Raw genomic sequence first — 14,605 nt, 5'->3', positions numbered from 1 at the left:
AACACTCCAAAAGTTCCTTTTCTTTCATATTTTCTGCAACACTGAGCATTATCAATTATTTTTTTTAATTTTTAAACTGACTTTTAAGTGTTTATTCATTTAGTTTGAGACAGAGAGTGTGTGAGTGGACAGAGGGTCAGAGAGAAACGAGAGAGAGAATTTCAAACAGGCTCCACACTGCCAGTGCAGAGCCCAACGCCAGGATTGAACCCACAAACCATGAGATCATACCCCAGCTGAAATCAGGAGTTGGACGCTTAACAAACTAAGCAACCCAGACGCCAATAAAGTTTGTGTATTTATTTTGAGACAGAGAGAGGGAGGGAGTGCATGAGTGAGAGAGGGGCAGAGAGAGAAGGAGAGAGAATCCCAAGCAGACCCCATGCTGTCAGTGCAGAGCCTGACTTGGGGCTCAAATCCATAAACTGTGAGACCGTGACCTGAGATGAAATCAAGAGTCAGACACTTAACTGACTGAATCACCCAGGAACCCCTCCATTATTTTTATAGTGACCAATCTGACTGAATGAAAAGTGATGCATCGGAAAGAGGATTCTGGGAAGATGGCAGCGTACAAAACACCAGGAATCTGTCTCCCCACCTAGACTACAATTTTACTGGCAAAATATGTCTGGTGTAGCTATTTTGGAGCTCTAGAGTCCATTGCAAGGCTTGCAACTTCCAAGGGAAGTCTTGAACAGTAAATCGTGGCTAATTTTGGTCAGTTTAAGCTCCTAGCTAAGCAGCAGCTACCTGTCCCCTACATCCCAGCCCCATGGCAGACAACTGTACATATGTTCCAGGAGCAGCTTGCATGTGCCTTGTGGGAGCCAGGGTGTGCAATAAAGACCATGTCCTCTAGTAATGGGGGCATCTGTGCTCTGATCGATGGTTGCTACTTTTAATCATGAAAGTGCAGACACAGAGGTAGGCAGCCATTATTATACCCCCCCCCCCCCCACCACCATGGTTACACTCCTCTCCAGTTCTGGTTGAAGTGACTTCCAGAGGATTTAAAAGGCTGATGCCTTTACAAAAAAATTTTTTAAAGTTTTTAATTTATTTATTTTGAGAGAGAGAGAGAGGAAGAACATGAGCAGGGGAGAGGCAGAGAGGAAAGGGAGAAACCCCAAGCAGACACTGTGCTGTCAGCATGGAGCCTGACACAGGCTCAAACTCATAAACCATGGGATCATGACCTGAGCCAAAGTCAAGAGTCATGTGCTTAACTGACTGAGCCACTGTGACATCTCTGATGCCTTTTAAAAAAATCTCTATTTTTCTTTTTTTTTTTCTCTCTCTCTCTTTTAAGACCAGGGAGAGAAAAGAATTGGTGAACTTGAAGATAGGACAGTGGAAATTATCCCTTCCGAGGAACAGGGAAAGAAAAAAGAAAACTGATGTTTGAGGACATTTAAGGATCAGGACGTTCCAAAGCAACAACACACATGAGGGAATTTATAAAGTCATTATGCATGCCCAGGGTGGTTCAGAAATTAGTACGTACCAGGCACTGTTCTGTGCACTTTATGTATATCAGTTTGCATATTCTTTACAACAATCCTATCAGATAGTATGATTACTGTGCCCATTTTTCACATGGAAAACAGACAGAAATAATAAATAAGCTTGCTTGAGGTCACATAGCCATAAGGGACAATCAAAATTTACTCCTGGAAGTTTGTCTTAACCACAAAGCTTACTATCTGCCTCCCTCTGTATACTATGGTGAGAAGTTTAGCTTTCCATTATAGGTAACAAAGAGCCAATGACAATTTGTAAAAAAATCGTTTAATGTTTATTTGAGACAGGCAGAAACAGAGGACCATTGGGGGAGGGGCAGAGAGAGAGGGAGACACAGAATGTGAAGCAGGCTCCAGGCTCCAAGCTGTCAGCACAGAGCCTGACGTGGGGCTCGAACCCACAGACCGTGAGATCATGACCTGAGCCGAAGTCAGATGCTTAACCAACTGAGCCACCCAGGCACCTGGAGCCAATGAAGATTTTTAAAGAAAAATTTAAAGAAGATGTAGAACGGAGTGACATATTAGGTTAATTTTGGAGGGAAGATTACTCTGGTAGCAGCTTTGAGGGTGAAGTAGTAGGAAAAGAATGGCTATAAGGAGAAGAGGGAAGAGCCTGTTCCTGTTTTTCAGAGATGAGGAAGACCTGAACTCATAAGTGGCAGTGAATGCAGAGGAGATTGGGATTCAGTCGACATTTCCAAAGTACATGAGTACAATTGGGTGGTCTTTTGGATACAGGATTAGGGAGGTGTCGAGGACAAGTTAAGTACAAGAATCTTGCAGAACATCCAGTGGAGTTGTCCATGGACTACTGGGGGGAGAGTTCTAGCTAAAGATACAGATTAGTGAGTCGTTCAGTTTATTGGTGGTAATTGATGCCTATGGAAACGGATGGCTCAGGTAAAACAACCCAACAGAGCCTTAGGGAACACCAGCATGTAAGTAACAGGCAGGAGAGAAATAGCCCATAAAAATATAGATAAAAACTGGTAGAACAGGTAGGAAGATAATTAACATAGAAAATAGAAAGCAATAAATACCATTAAAAAAACATACAAACAAGGTAATGAGGGAGCTCAGAGGAGGATTACAGCTTAATCTTTCTAAGCCTCTGTTAAATCGTCTGTAAAATCAGGTTGGACTAAGTGGCCCCTGAAGTCTCTTCTGTCTCTAAACCTCTGAATCTATTCAGTGTCCAGTCACATGCCCACTAACACAGTAGATGGTATGAGAAGACACAAGGCACAACCCTTGCTGTGGAGGAGTTTTCAATCTACTGGATTGAAACACACCAAAAGCCGCTGGAGATAGAGATCATTTATAATTAAGGGGTGAATTTGTGGCATAGCCCGTGGGCTGAAAATCCAGTAAAGGAAGAGAGTACCATAGTATGTGTATGGAAGCTTACTGGATTTAGGTAGAGAAGAGAAGAGCCTGGGCAGAAATAAAGAAGTGAATTCGCTGACCTCGATGAATTTGAAGATCTCAGTCGGGAACACATGGGAGTTAGGGTTTTGGACAGGTAGGGTAAGGCAGGTTGTGGTGGTTCTTATACACCAGAGAATGGGGTTGGAATTGAATGGTGGCAGGGGGGAGCTTCTTGGGCAGGGTTGTGACATATTTAAGATACAAGACGTAGGTAGTTTAAGCTCAGCTATTTTTACTACACCAAATGTCTGCTGCTATTACACTTCTTCCCATTGCCAATTCCAGACCACGCTGTGGTGTGCTGCCCAGCGCACGCCCAGATAGGTCTGAAGCACTCTAGCTTCTTGGCGAGTAGACACCTGACAACTCTCAGCTAAGTCCCTCTCTGGAACTTGCCCTTGGCTGAAGAGAGCCACCTTGTCCCAATGTCATGCCGCCTCACCAGCTGCATCTCACATTCAATAGCTGGTTGACAGGGTTTAACAGAGGCCCATCTGACCCCCCCCCCCACCCCAGTTGCAGAAAGACTCCACAGCGTCCTCTCCGCTCCAGACCTCCCAGAAGGCAACTGAGGCTTTGGGGGCAACTGCATCACAGTTCAACTTCTCTTGCCTAATCCTTCTTCCTTCATTCCCCCAAAGGTGCCCATGCCAAGGACACTTCCTGATAAACGCCCTGCATGCTAATTTCCATTTCAGATTTTTCTCCTGGGAAACCAAACTGCAACACACACGATAATTACATTTTCACGCAGCTTTTCATCTATACTGCTTACCAATTTAAGTGCAAAGAAATTTTGTAAGCCCAGATTTTGGTTTGAGCAGTTTTCCTCAACGACCTTGATGTTCGCAGTTTAGAACACCAGAGCTAATCTTTGACAAAGCAGGAAAGAATATCCAATGGAATAAAGACAGTCTCTTCAGCAAGAAGTGCTGGGAAAACTGGACAGTGACATGCAGAAGAATGAACCTGGACCGCTTTCTTACACCATGCACAAAAATAAACTCAAAATGGATGAAAGACCTAAATGTAAGACAGGAAGCCATCAAAATCCTCGAGGAGAAAGCAGGCAAACACCTCTTTGATCTTGGCCACGGCAACCTCTTACTCAACACGTCTCTGGAGGCAAGAGAAACAAAAGCGAAAATGAACTACCGGGACCTCATCAAAATAAAAAGCTTCTGCACAGCGAAGGAAACAATCAGCAAAACTAAAAAGCAACCAACAGAATGGGAGAAGATGTTGGCAAATGACATATCAGAGAAAGGGTTAGTGTCCAAAATCTATAAAGAATTTATCAAACTCAACACCCAAAAACAAATAATCCAGTGAAGAAATGGGCAAAAGACATGAATAGACACTTCTCCAAAGAAGACAGCTGGATGGTGAACACATGAAAAAATGCTCAACATCACTCATCATCAGGGAAATACAAATCAAAACCACAATGAGATACCACCGTACACCTGTCAGAATGGCTAACATCAACAACTCAGGCAACAACAGATGTTGGCAAGGATGTGGAGAAAGAGGATCTCTCTTGCACTGCTGGTGAGAAGGCAAGCTGGTGCAGCTACTCTGGAAAACTGTATGGAGGTTCCTCAAAAAACTAAAAATAGAACTACCCTAAGACCCAGCAATTGCACTACTAGGCATTTATCCATGGGATACGGGTGTGCTGTTTTGAAGGGACACATGCACCCCCATGTTTATAGCAGCACTATCAACAACAGCCAAAGTATGGAAAGAGCCCAGATGTCCATCGATGGATGAATGGATAAAGAAAATGTGGTATATATACACAATGGAGTATTACTCGGCAATCAAAAAGAATGAAATCTTGCCATTTGCAACTACATGGATGGAACTGGAGGGTATTATGCTAAGTGATATTAGTCAGTCAGAGAAAGACAAAAATCATATGACTTCACTCCTATGAGGACTTTAAGAGACAAAACAGATGAACCTAAGGGAAGGGAAACAAAAATAATATAACAACAGGGAGGGGGACAAAACAGAAGAGACTCATAAATATGGAGAACAGTCTGAGGGTTACGGGAGGGAGTGTGGGAGGGGGGATGGGCTAAATGGGTAAGGGGCATTAAGGAATCTACTCCTGAAATCATTGCTGCGCTATATGCTAACTAATTTGAATGTAAATCTAAAAAACATAAAAAATAAAACAATTAAAAAAAAAAAAAACACCGAGAGCCACCTTTTATACAACGTGCAATTGTAAGATCACATACCCCTTTGGCAGTATACCCCAGTTCGGTTTGTGAGGGGAGTATAGCCACAAACAGCTAAGCGCACATGATGAATACCGAACACAGTGAAGTGATGAGTTAGTGGTAACCATGTCTTGGCAGGATATACTCTTGGCTAATGGAGCACATCGCTGGGCGCCTTGTACAGTAATACACCTGGAGGTCACAGGTGTCATGCAGAGGTGGTCAGTCCATAGCTGGAAATTTTACAAAGTGTTGTTTCAGGTCACAAAGGAACTGTGACCCCATTTGAGTTTTTTCTTTTTTACAGATTTTGCACCTAGCACCACATTAAAAAAAAAAAAAAAAAAATATATATATATATATATATATATATATATATATATATATATATACACCAACCATTATACTATCAGATGCCTCTCAGCTAAGCACATTACTCTCCTTTAGTTTTTAAGCACCAGGAGCAAAGTTCGGAAATTTGAAACTTGCAATAAAAACGGGCAACAAGATATTGTCATTCAAAGATTGGTGGTAAAGTGGTTAGCAATGTTAGAATGGTTGCCTTGAAGCGTCCCCAATTGCCCATGCAAAATATCTTGCTAAGACTGATGGGTCTGGCAGCTTTTGAGGGAAGGAACTGCTGTGGAAAAGGGATTGGAGAGACTGAGCATCTATATTGCTGATGGCCTACGTCACTTTTTTGTCCTTACGATGCCTTGTTTTTCAAACGTCCCTTCCTTTACAAGATGAATAGATGTAGTTTAGAAACAAGTAACATTCACTGCCCAGGAAAACTGTCAAGTTTTTAACCCTGAAGTAGGTAGACTTACACTGCACTCTTTATAACACATACAAATTCTGCAACGGGAAACATGTATTGAAAATGCAGCGCCTGCAATTGACATATTGCCAAAGAATAAATTATATCCTGTGCTATCATTGTGTATTCAGCAATAATGAATACTAGGAGGAAATAGCAAAGTAGTAATTATACCAATTACAATTGATTAGTTGGTATTAACATAAAAAGATACACTCATTTTATTATTCTCTCTTATGTCACAAGAAGGCTGTGATGTATTAAGATATCTGGTTCCTCTCTAAATTTCCTTTCTTTTAAATGTTTCTTTTTTTTTTAAGTTTATTTATTTTGAGAGAGAGAGGGGTGGGGCAGAGAGACAGAGGGAGAGAGAGAATCCCAAGCAGGCTCTGAACCGCCAGATCATGACAGAATGATCCTGACCTGAGCCAAAATCAAGAGTCCAGCGCTTAACTGCCTGAACCACACAGGCGTCCATTTTTTTTTAAGTTTATTTATTTATTTTGAGAGAGAGAGAAAAAATAAAACATATGAGTGGGGGAGGGGCAGGGGAGAAAACAGAGCGAGAATCCCAAGCAAGCTCCACACCAGCAGTGTGGACCCCTATGCAGAGATTGAACACATGAACTGTGAGATCATGATCTGAGCCAAAGTCAAACACTTAACCGACTGAGCTACTCAGGTGCCCCTAAAATTTCTTTTTTTTTTTTTAAGATTTTAATTTAATTTAATTTAATTTAATTTAATTTAATTTAATTTAATTTAATTTGTTTTAAGTTTATTTATTCATTTTGAGAAGAGAGCAAGCCGGGTAGGGGCAGAGAAAGAGAGAGAGAGAGAGAGAGAGAATCCCAAGTAGGTTCTGCAGAGTCAGCACAGAGCCTGATGTGCGGCTCAAAGTCACAAAACTGTGAGATCATGACCTGAGCCGAAATCAAGAGTTGGACGCTTAACCAACCGACTGAGCCACCCAGGCACCCCAAAAAGATTTTATTTTTAAGTAATCTCTACACATAACAGGGGGCTCGAACTTACAACCCCAAGATCAAGAGTCATGTGCTCTACTGACTGAGCCAGCCAGGCACCCTTAAATTTCTTTTTATAATTGATTAAATTCAGGGAATTTAGAAGCATACTGGGAATTTGTATTGTTACCCATGATGAAAATTTCTTTAGTGGGGCTAAATCGATTAAGCGTCTGACTTTGGCTCAGGTCACGAGCTCATAGTGCATGAGTTGGAGCCCCGGTTGGGCTCTGTGCTGACAGCTCAGAGCCTGGAGCCTGCTTCAGATTCTGTCTCCCTCTCTTTCTGCACCTCCCCTGCTCATGCGCTCTCTCTCTCTCTCTCTCTTTCAAAAATAAATAAATATAAAAAAAAGAAAATTTCCTTAGTTATACTACAATTTTCATTGTTTTATGCTACTATGATTTCTAATTTTCTGTTTTTCCTGTGCTATTGTAATACTAGCACTTCATTTTTTTGCATTTTTTATAGAACAAAATAATGCAAAAGGACTAATAAATGGGGTACATCAATATCTACTATTGTTTATTTTTTGTTAGAAATGGAGATTAATGGTGGCGAAGTAATTGCTACTTTATATACAGTAGGACTCTGTTTCTTTGCAGGTCTCCAGGGTGAATTTGACAGTTTAGCAGGCTAAGTTGATCATCTTTTATTTTTCTGGTGGGTTGGGCACCCTTTATAGTTTGAACAATGAAAGCAAAATCTATGTGAGATTAAATTTAACCTCTGGGAAAAAACAGAAGAATTCTTCCATATGTGAAACATCAGAGTAAATTAACTATCTCCATTTTCTCATGTCATGGAATGGAGAGCAGACAGGTCGTATGAATTGCTGCATGAGCAATTTATTTGACTTTTTAATGACCTTGTACCCACTATGGTCAAACAAGAATACTACAAGAAATAGGCAGTTTCTTTTTTAAAAGGAGAGAATAACACAATGTGGACTGAAGGGGAGACCTTCAAACTTAGTGAAAAGCACAAGACATAAAATAAGGCAGAGGACATGGAAGGGTGGTGAAGCAGGTGTCCTCAGGGCCATTTTTAGTGAGCAGTTCAAATTTAATTACAATTGTCAGCAAAAGCCTAACATACACGGTCATTAACAAAATTCAGTTTAAGAAAGCTACTTTCTAAGCTGTACACACATCTTATTGAAAGGATTTGATTGTATAGTAGGGGAAGGGAACACTGATGAAAGGTAAAGCTGAACTTTTAACTGTCCTAATTATGTAACCTTAAACTCATACCCAAATTACTTGACCAAAAACTTTCAAGATTCGGAGAGAGAAACTTATCTTAGGGTTTTAACACCTCCCCTTCTCCTACTATATTTAAAACATTTCTTTTCACTTACTGAAATATAATGGAACATTAGAGTACTTCCCATTTCATTTCTAAGTTTTGCATAATGAGATTATGTATTCACGTGAACAAAATTTCGTTATAGCAAGATGTTTAATAACTATTTTAAAGGCATTTCTAGGGGCACCTGGCTGGCTCAGTCAGTGGAGCGTGTGATCTTGGCGTTGTGAGTTCAAGCCCCACATTGGGTGTAGAGATTACTTTGAAAAAAAAAATCTTTAAAAAAAAAAGGCATTTTTATTTGTATCAAATTGTATATAAACTAATATTACTAGTGTACTTCTTTTTATTCTCTTCAGTTGGTTTGACCTTCTCTTGTAATTAATACTTTTATGATGGTACAAAATCAGATTTGGGGAACCAAAGTTTAACAGAAGGTAAGTCATAATGTTGCAGTTGATATTAATGGTGTCTAATGTAGAGTAAAATCTCATTTTAGTGAATATGAATTGCTATGTTGTATCCAAATCTCATTAAAATGGAAATTTACTGCTGAGCGTAGACAATTTAATCATGTAAGTAAAATACAAAGCATATTGTTCACATCACTATCAGCACAGCGTTCCCCTTTTTCCTTGTCTATGTGCCACCCTTTCTTCTAATGTTAGCTTGACAGTAATTTATGGTGTGATGTTAGATAAGTCCTCACTATCCAGGTGTAAGATTCCTGGCTGGTGAACGTGGAAATTAAGGGCATGACTCACAAGTTGCATACATCACTTCAGGCTCTATCTCACTGAACACAACCTAGTCACATGGGGTATGCACATGATTGGATGGGAAACTAGGAAATTAGTTTTTAGCTGAGCAGCCATGTGCCCAGCTAAAACTTCTATTATTATACAAGGGGATAACATATGTTAGAGGGACAAGTGGTGGCCCTGCTACAATAAGTCACTGAGAGAGTATGCTCTGAATTTACCCTCCTTCCTTCTCAAAAGACATGTAAGAATCCAACCAAGTAAGGGTACCTCAGTGGCTCAGTGAGCATCTGACTCGATGTCGGCTCCTGTCATGATCTCAAGGTCGTGAGATTGAGCCCCACGTGCGGCTCCATACTGGGGCTTCGAGCCTGCCTAAGGTTCTCTCTCTCTCTCTTCCTCTGCCCCTCCCCCATGCGTGCACGCGCGCGCGCGCGCGCTCTCTCTGTCTCTCTCTCACAAAACAAAAAAAACTACCCAAGTAAGATAGACATTATAGGGAGAATCTTGAATCTGTATAACATATTTAAAAAGACACTTATCGGGCGCCTGGTTGACTCAGTTAAGTGTCCGACTCTTGAGTTTAGCATGATCTCACATTCCTGCCAAGTGTGCAGTACTAGCCTGCATCCTAGCCTTGCCAGAACCCCCAACAATGCTAAGCCCTCTGTTTCCCAGGATTCACTTACAACCTTGTTCCCTAATTTCCCCAGAATAGACTTTTTGTAGCTGTCAGCGAAGCCGTGACCAGAACAAGACCCAGAGATTGTTTAGTTTATTTTCTCTCAGGGGCCTTCAACCAATGGCTGAAATATTGCCTTCTGCTATAGACTGAATATCTGTGTCCCCTCTCCCGTCCACAAATTCGTATGTTGAAATCTAATACCCAATATGATGGTATTCAGATGTGGGAGCCTTTGGAAGGTGATTAGGTCCTGGGGGGTAGAACAGGAACAGGATTAGTGCCCTTGTGAAAGAGACCCCAGAGAGTTTCCCCCATCTTCTGCCATATGATGACACATTGAGAAGACGGGCTCTCAGTAGATCCCAAATCTGCTGATGTCTTGGATTTCCCAGTCTTTTCTGGCTTATTCTCTCCATCTAAAGAGGAGCTTCCTCTGTACAACAGGAGGTAAAGCCAAGGCAACTCCAGACTTCCCACTTCTCCACCTTCCCTCCTGTAAGAACCCTTGGGATTACGTTGGGCCACCCAGATTAATCCAGGATAATTTCCCCATCTCATGAACCTTAATTAAATTACATCTGCATAATTCCTTTTGCCAAGGAAAGTAACACATTTACAGGTTCCAGGGATTTTGATCCGAACATGTGAGGGCCATTATTCAGCTTACTATAAAGATCTAGTGTAAAGAAATATGAAAGGTAATTAATATAAATACTGAGAAGCAAGCACCACCTAGCTCTGTACAGAGAAGGTGTCTAGAAGACAGCCGTTTTGGGGCACCCGCGTGGCTCAGTCGATTAAGCGTCCGACTTCGGCTCAGGTCATGATCTCACAGTTCGTGGGTTTGAGCCCCACATCGGGCTCTGTACTGACAGCTCAGAGCCTGGAGCCTGTTTCAGTTTCTGTGTCTCCCTCTCTCTCTGCCCCTGCCCCCCTCTGTCTCTCTGTCAAAAATAAAACAAACATTAAAAACAATTTTTTTAGAAGACAGCCGTCTTCTCACTGTGTCAGATGGCAGAAGAGGGAAGGAACTCTCTGGGGTCTTTTTTACAAGGGCACTAATCAGAAGAGTACATCCACCAGCAGCTCCTTCAGAAAGGATACTCAGGTAGTAGGTGTTTTTGAGATCTCACTTGACTGAAAGTCTTTATTCTATCCTCAACTTAACTAATAATTTGACTAGGTATAGAATTATAGGTTAGAAAATTTTCTTAAGAATTCTAAAGGCACTGCTCCTTTCGTTCTAGCTTCCAGAGTTGATGCTGAGAAGCCTGAAGATGTTTTGATTCTAGATTTTTTTTCAAGGTTGTTTCTGTATTCTCTTTCATCAGGAAGTGTCCTCATATCCTTTGTTATAAACATTTAAGAATGGCCCACGCCATTCTTAATGGGCTCCTGGGTGGCTGGTTAAGTGTCCTACTCCGGCTCAGGTCATAATCTCATGGTTTGTGAGTTCGAGCCCCGTGGGCTCTGTGGTGACAGCTCGGAGCCTGGAGCCTGCTTTGGATTCTGTGTCTCCTTCTCTCTCTGCCCCTCCCCCACTTATGCTCTGTCTCTCTTGATCAAAAATAAATGTAAAAAAAAAAAAATTAAAAAAAAAAAAGAAAAAAAGAATGGCTCACTGGCATCATCTTGAGGATGCCTGAGATCACACCCAGATACTTGCCAGGGCCCTCCTGGGTTCATGGCAAAGAGCTCAAAAACAAATGCACCACCATCCCCATCTTTGGTCCGGAGGACACCACAAATGTTGTTCTAGTGAGCATTATTGATTCTCGATTCTTGATATGCTTCTCCAAGATCTTGCACAATCTTTTTTGTCCATGGTGTTCTGACACTTCATAAATAATATGCTTGGAAGTTTGTTTATTCTTATCTGTTGTTCTGGGACCTTGAAATCTGGAAACTCATACCATTCAGTTCTGGAAAATTCTGAATTATTTTTCTGATGATTTCCTCCTTCCGTTTTTTTTTTTGTTTTTGTTTTAATCTCAAAAATATTTGGATATTGATCTTCCCAATTAGTCTTATTTTTTCCCTCTATTTTCTATTTTTGCATTTTTGGCTATACTTTCTGGGAGAGTTTGTCAACTTTTATATTCCTAACAGATCTATTGAATTTTAATTTCTGCTACCATGCTTTTTAATTCCTAGGAGCTGTTTTGTTTTCTAGGTGTTCCTTAACAAAACAGTATCTTTTTTTTTTTTTATCTTCTTACTTCTCTGAGGATATATTTTTCTTCTTTTTTTTAAAAATTTTTTTTTTTTTTACGTTTATTTATTTTTGAGACAGAGAGAGACAGAGCATGAATGGGGGAGGGTCAGAGAGAGGGAGACACAGAGTCCGAAACAGGCTCCAGGCTCTGAGCTGTCGGCACAGAGCCCAACACGGGGCTTGAACTCACAGACCCTGAGATCATGACCTGAGCCAAAGTCGGATGCTCAACCGACTGAGCCACCCAGGCGGCCCGCTGGCTGGGTCATGTGTTAAAAAACTGTCAATTTCAACAACTTCAGGGTTTTTTTCTCTTGGGCTAGTCAGGTTCTCCAAATAGATTCTATTTCGTGCTGAGAGAGGGCCGAGAGCAGGGGACGGCGTGACGGGTAACAGCCTTGTGTATCCACTGACATAATGCCTGTTTTCAACTGAACTGTGGCTCTTTCTTGTAACATAACCTCTTTTATTCTCCTAGGGCTGCTGTGAGAACATACCACACACTGAGTGTCTTAAAACAACAGAAACTTACTGTCTTACAGTTCTGGGGCCTAGAAGTTTGAAGTCAAGGTGTCATCAAGGCCACGCTCTTTCCGAAGGCTCTAGGAAGAATACATCCTCCCAGTTTCTGGTGGTTGCCAGCGAGCCCTGATATTCCTGGGCTTGTAGACTCATCACTGTAATCTGTCTTTACGTGGTGTTGCTCTCTTGGTCTGTCTTCACAATGCCTTCCGTGTGTGTGTGTGTGTGTGTATGTGTGTGTGTGTGTGTGTGTGTGTGTGTGTGTGTGTGTGTGTGTGTGTATGTGTCTTCCCTTCTTCTCAGGACAGCACCAGAATGGACTTAGGGCCCATCCTCTCTGTGGGTACCTACTTTGCTCTGCCCCATCTAATGACTTTAGGACTGAAGTTGGAAAGGGAGTGGGAGGGATATTAAAGCATGTCTAAGTTTAGAAAAACCAAATATGTCTACAAATTCAACATTATTCCCAACTGAGATGGAATCTAATTCCTCTCCCTTGAATACGGCCTGGCTTTACTGCCTTGCTTCGAACAAACACAACAGGTCAGAAGTAACAGTGTGACTTCTGGGGCCAAGTCATAGAAAGTAATACATCTTATGTTGGACTCTCTGACATATACCTTTGGAGGAGCTGTCACGTAAGAAGTCTGGCTACCCTGAAGCCTCCATGCGAGAGAAACCACATAGACAGAGAGAGAGGTGCCCAAGGATTCCTGAAAGTCCCAGTCAGCTGTCAGTTGTTTGATTCTTCCCAGCCCATGTGTCAGATACAAGTGAATCTATCGAGAAAACACTAGTCCCGGACACCCTCTGACCACAACTGTAAGAAAATCCTTAAGTACTTTCTACCTAAGCCCAGTAAATCCCCAGAACTGTGATATCATAAATGCTTGTCTGGGGTGGCAGTAATACTGGATTTGAACAAACGGCAGAAAGGAAGAGGGGTAGGAGGAGTAAAGGAATAAAAAAAAAGTGTAGAAGCAGACTCCACACTGACAGCAGTGAGCCCGATGTGGGGCTTGAATTCATGAACCATGAGATCATGACCTGAGCCAAAGTCAGACGCTCAACTGACTGAGCCACCCAGGCGCCCCTAAAAAAAAAAAAATATATATATATATATATATATATATGTATATTAATTTTTTTCTTTCTTTCTTTATTCATTCTGAAAGAGAGAGAACAGGAGCAGGGGAGGGATGGAAAGAGAGGGAGAGAATCCCAAGCAGTCTCTACACTGACAGTGAGTAGCCTGATGCAGGGCTCAAACTCATGAACCTCTGAGATCATGACCTGAGCAGAGATCAAGAGTTGGATGCTTAACCAACTAAGCCATCCAGGCACCCCCACTAAAATAAATTTTTTAAAGATTTTAAGTTATCTCTACACCCAACATGGGACTTGAACTCACAACCCTAAGATCGAGTGTTGCACACTCTACCAACTGAGCCAGCCAGGTACCTCTGTGATTAAAATATTTAAGACAATTTACAAACATGTCTGTGAAATTGATGGTAACTGAAAGTTGTCTTTCATATGGGCTAGGAAGCTCCATTTCTCTTAAAGTTGATAAAGGGTTAACTATCTCACACTTTTCTCTGCTCATTATTTTCCCTTGTAGGATGATAACCAAAGAGATCTCAATCTGCATTGTATACTGTTTGACAAACACTCTAAAAATCAAGTGTTTTGTTGCATGTAGTGTTACAATCTTCAGGAAAAAGTACCTGGTTATTTTATCCTGAAGGCTTAAGTTAGGATGGTTTATGTGGTGATAAAAAAAATCCAATTCAAACTGACTTGTAAAACAGTTAAGTTCACTGGCTCACATATTGACCTAGTGGTGGGGCTAGTGACCTCGCTCAGTTTATCCAATGTCTTGCAGACTTGTTTTCTCTTAGCTTTGCTGGAGGCATCCTCAAACTGTGTAGTTATTTATGAATGAGAGGAATCTCAATTAATGGGACAAGCTTTATGAGTATGATCAATCTAGAGAAAGAGAACTATCAATCTTAATTTACAGATTTGTCATTGAGCTGCTTTCTGTGGAGTAATGCACTCTGAACCCGGCACACCAAACTCAC

The 14,605-nt window shown here is 41.4% G+C and overlaps 1 long non-coding RNA gene across 1 annotated transcript in view; it reads left to right on the top strand.

Moving 5' to 3' along the window:
- Positions 1-14,605, top strand: part of LOC125173505 (uncharacterized) — a 45,315-nt gene that overhangs the window by 29,347 nt on the left and 1,363 nt on the right. The window contains exon 2 of the long non-coding RNA XR_007155057.1: positions 12,478-13,343. This is a non-coding gene — a long non-coding RNA (uncharacterized LOC125173505). The remainder of the gene's footprint in view (positions 1-12,477; positions 13,344-14,605) is intronic.

The sequence above is a fragment of the Prionailurus viverrinus genome, chromosome C1, assembly GCF_022837055.1.
Source record: "Prionailurus viverrinus isolate Anna chromosome C1, UM_Priviv_1.0, whole genome shotgun sequence".
Taxonomy (NCBI): domain Eukaryota; kingdom Metazoa; phylum Chordata; class Mammalia; order Carnivora; family Felidae; genus Prionailurus; species Prionailurus viverrinus.
This window is presented reverse-complemented; position numbering and strand designations above follow the sequence as displayed.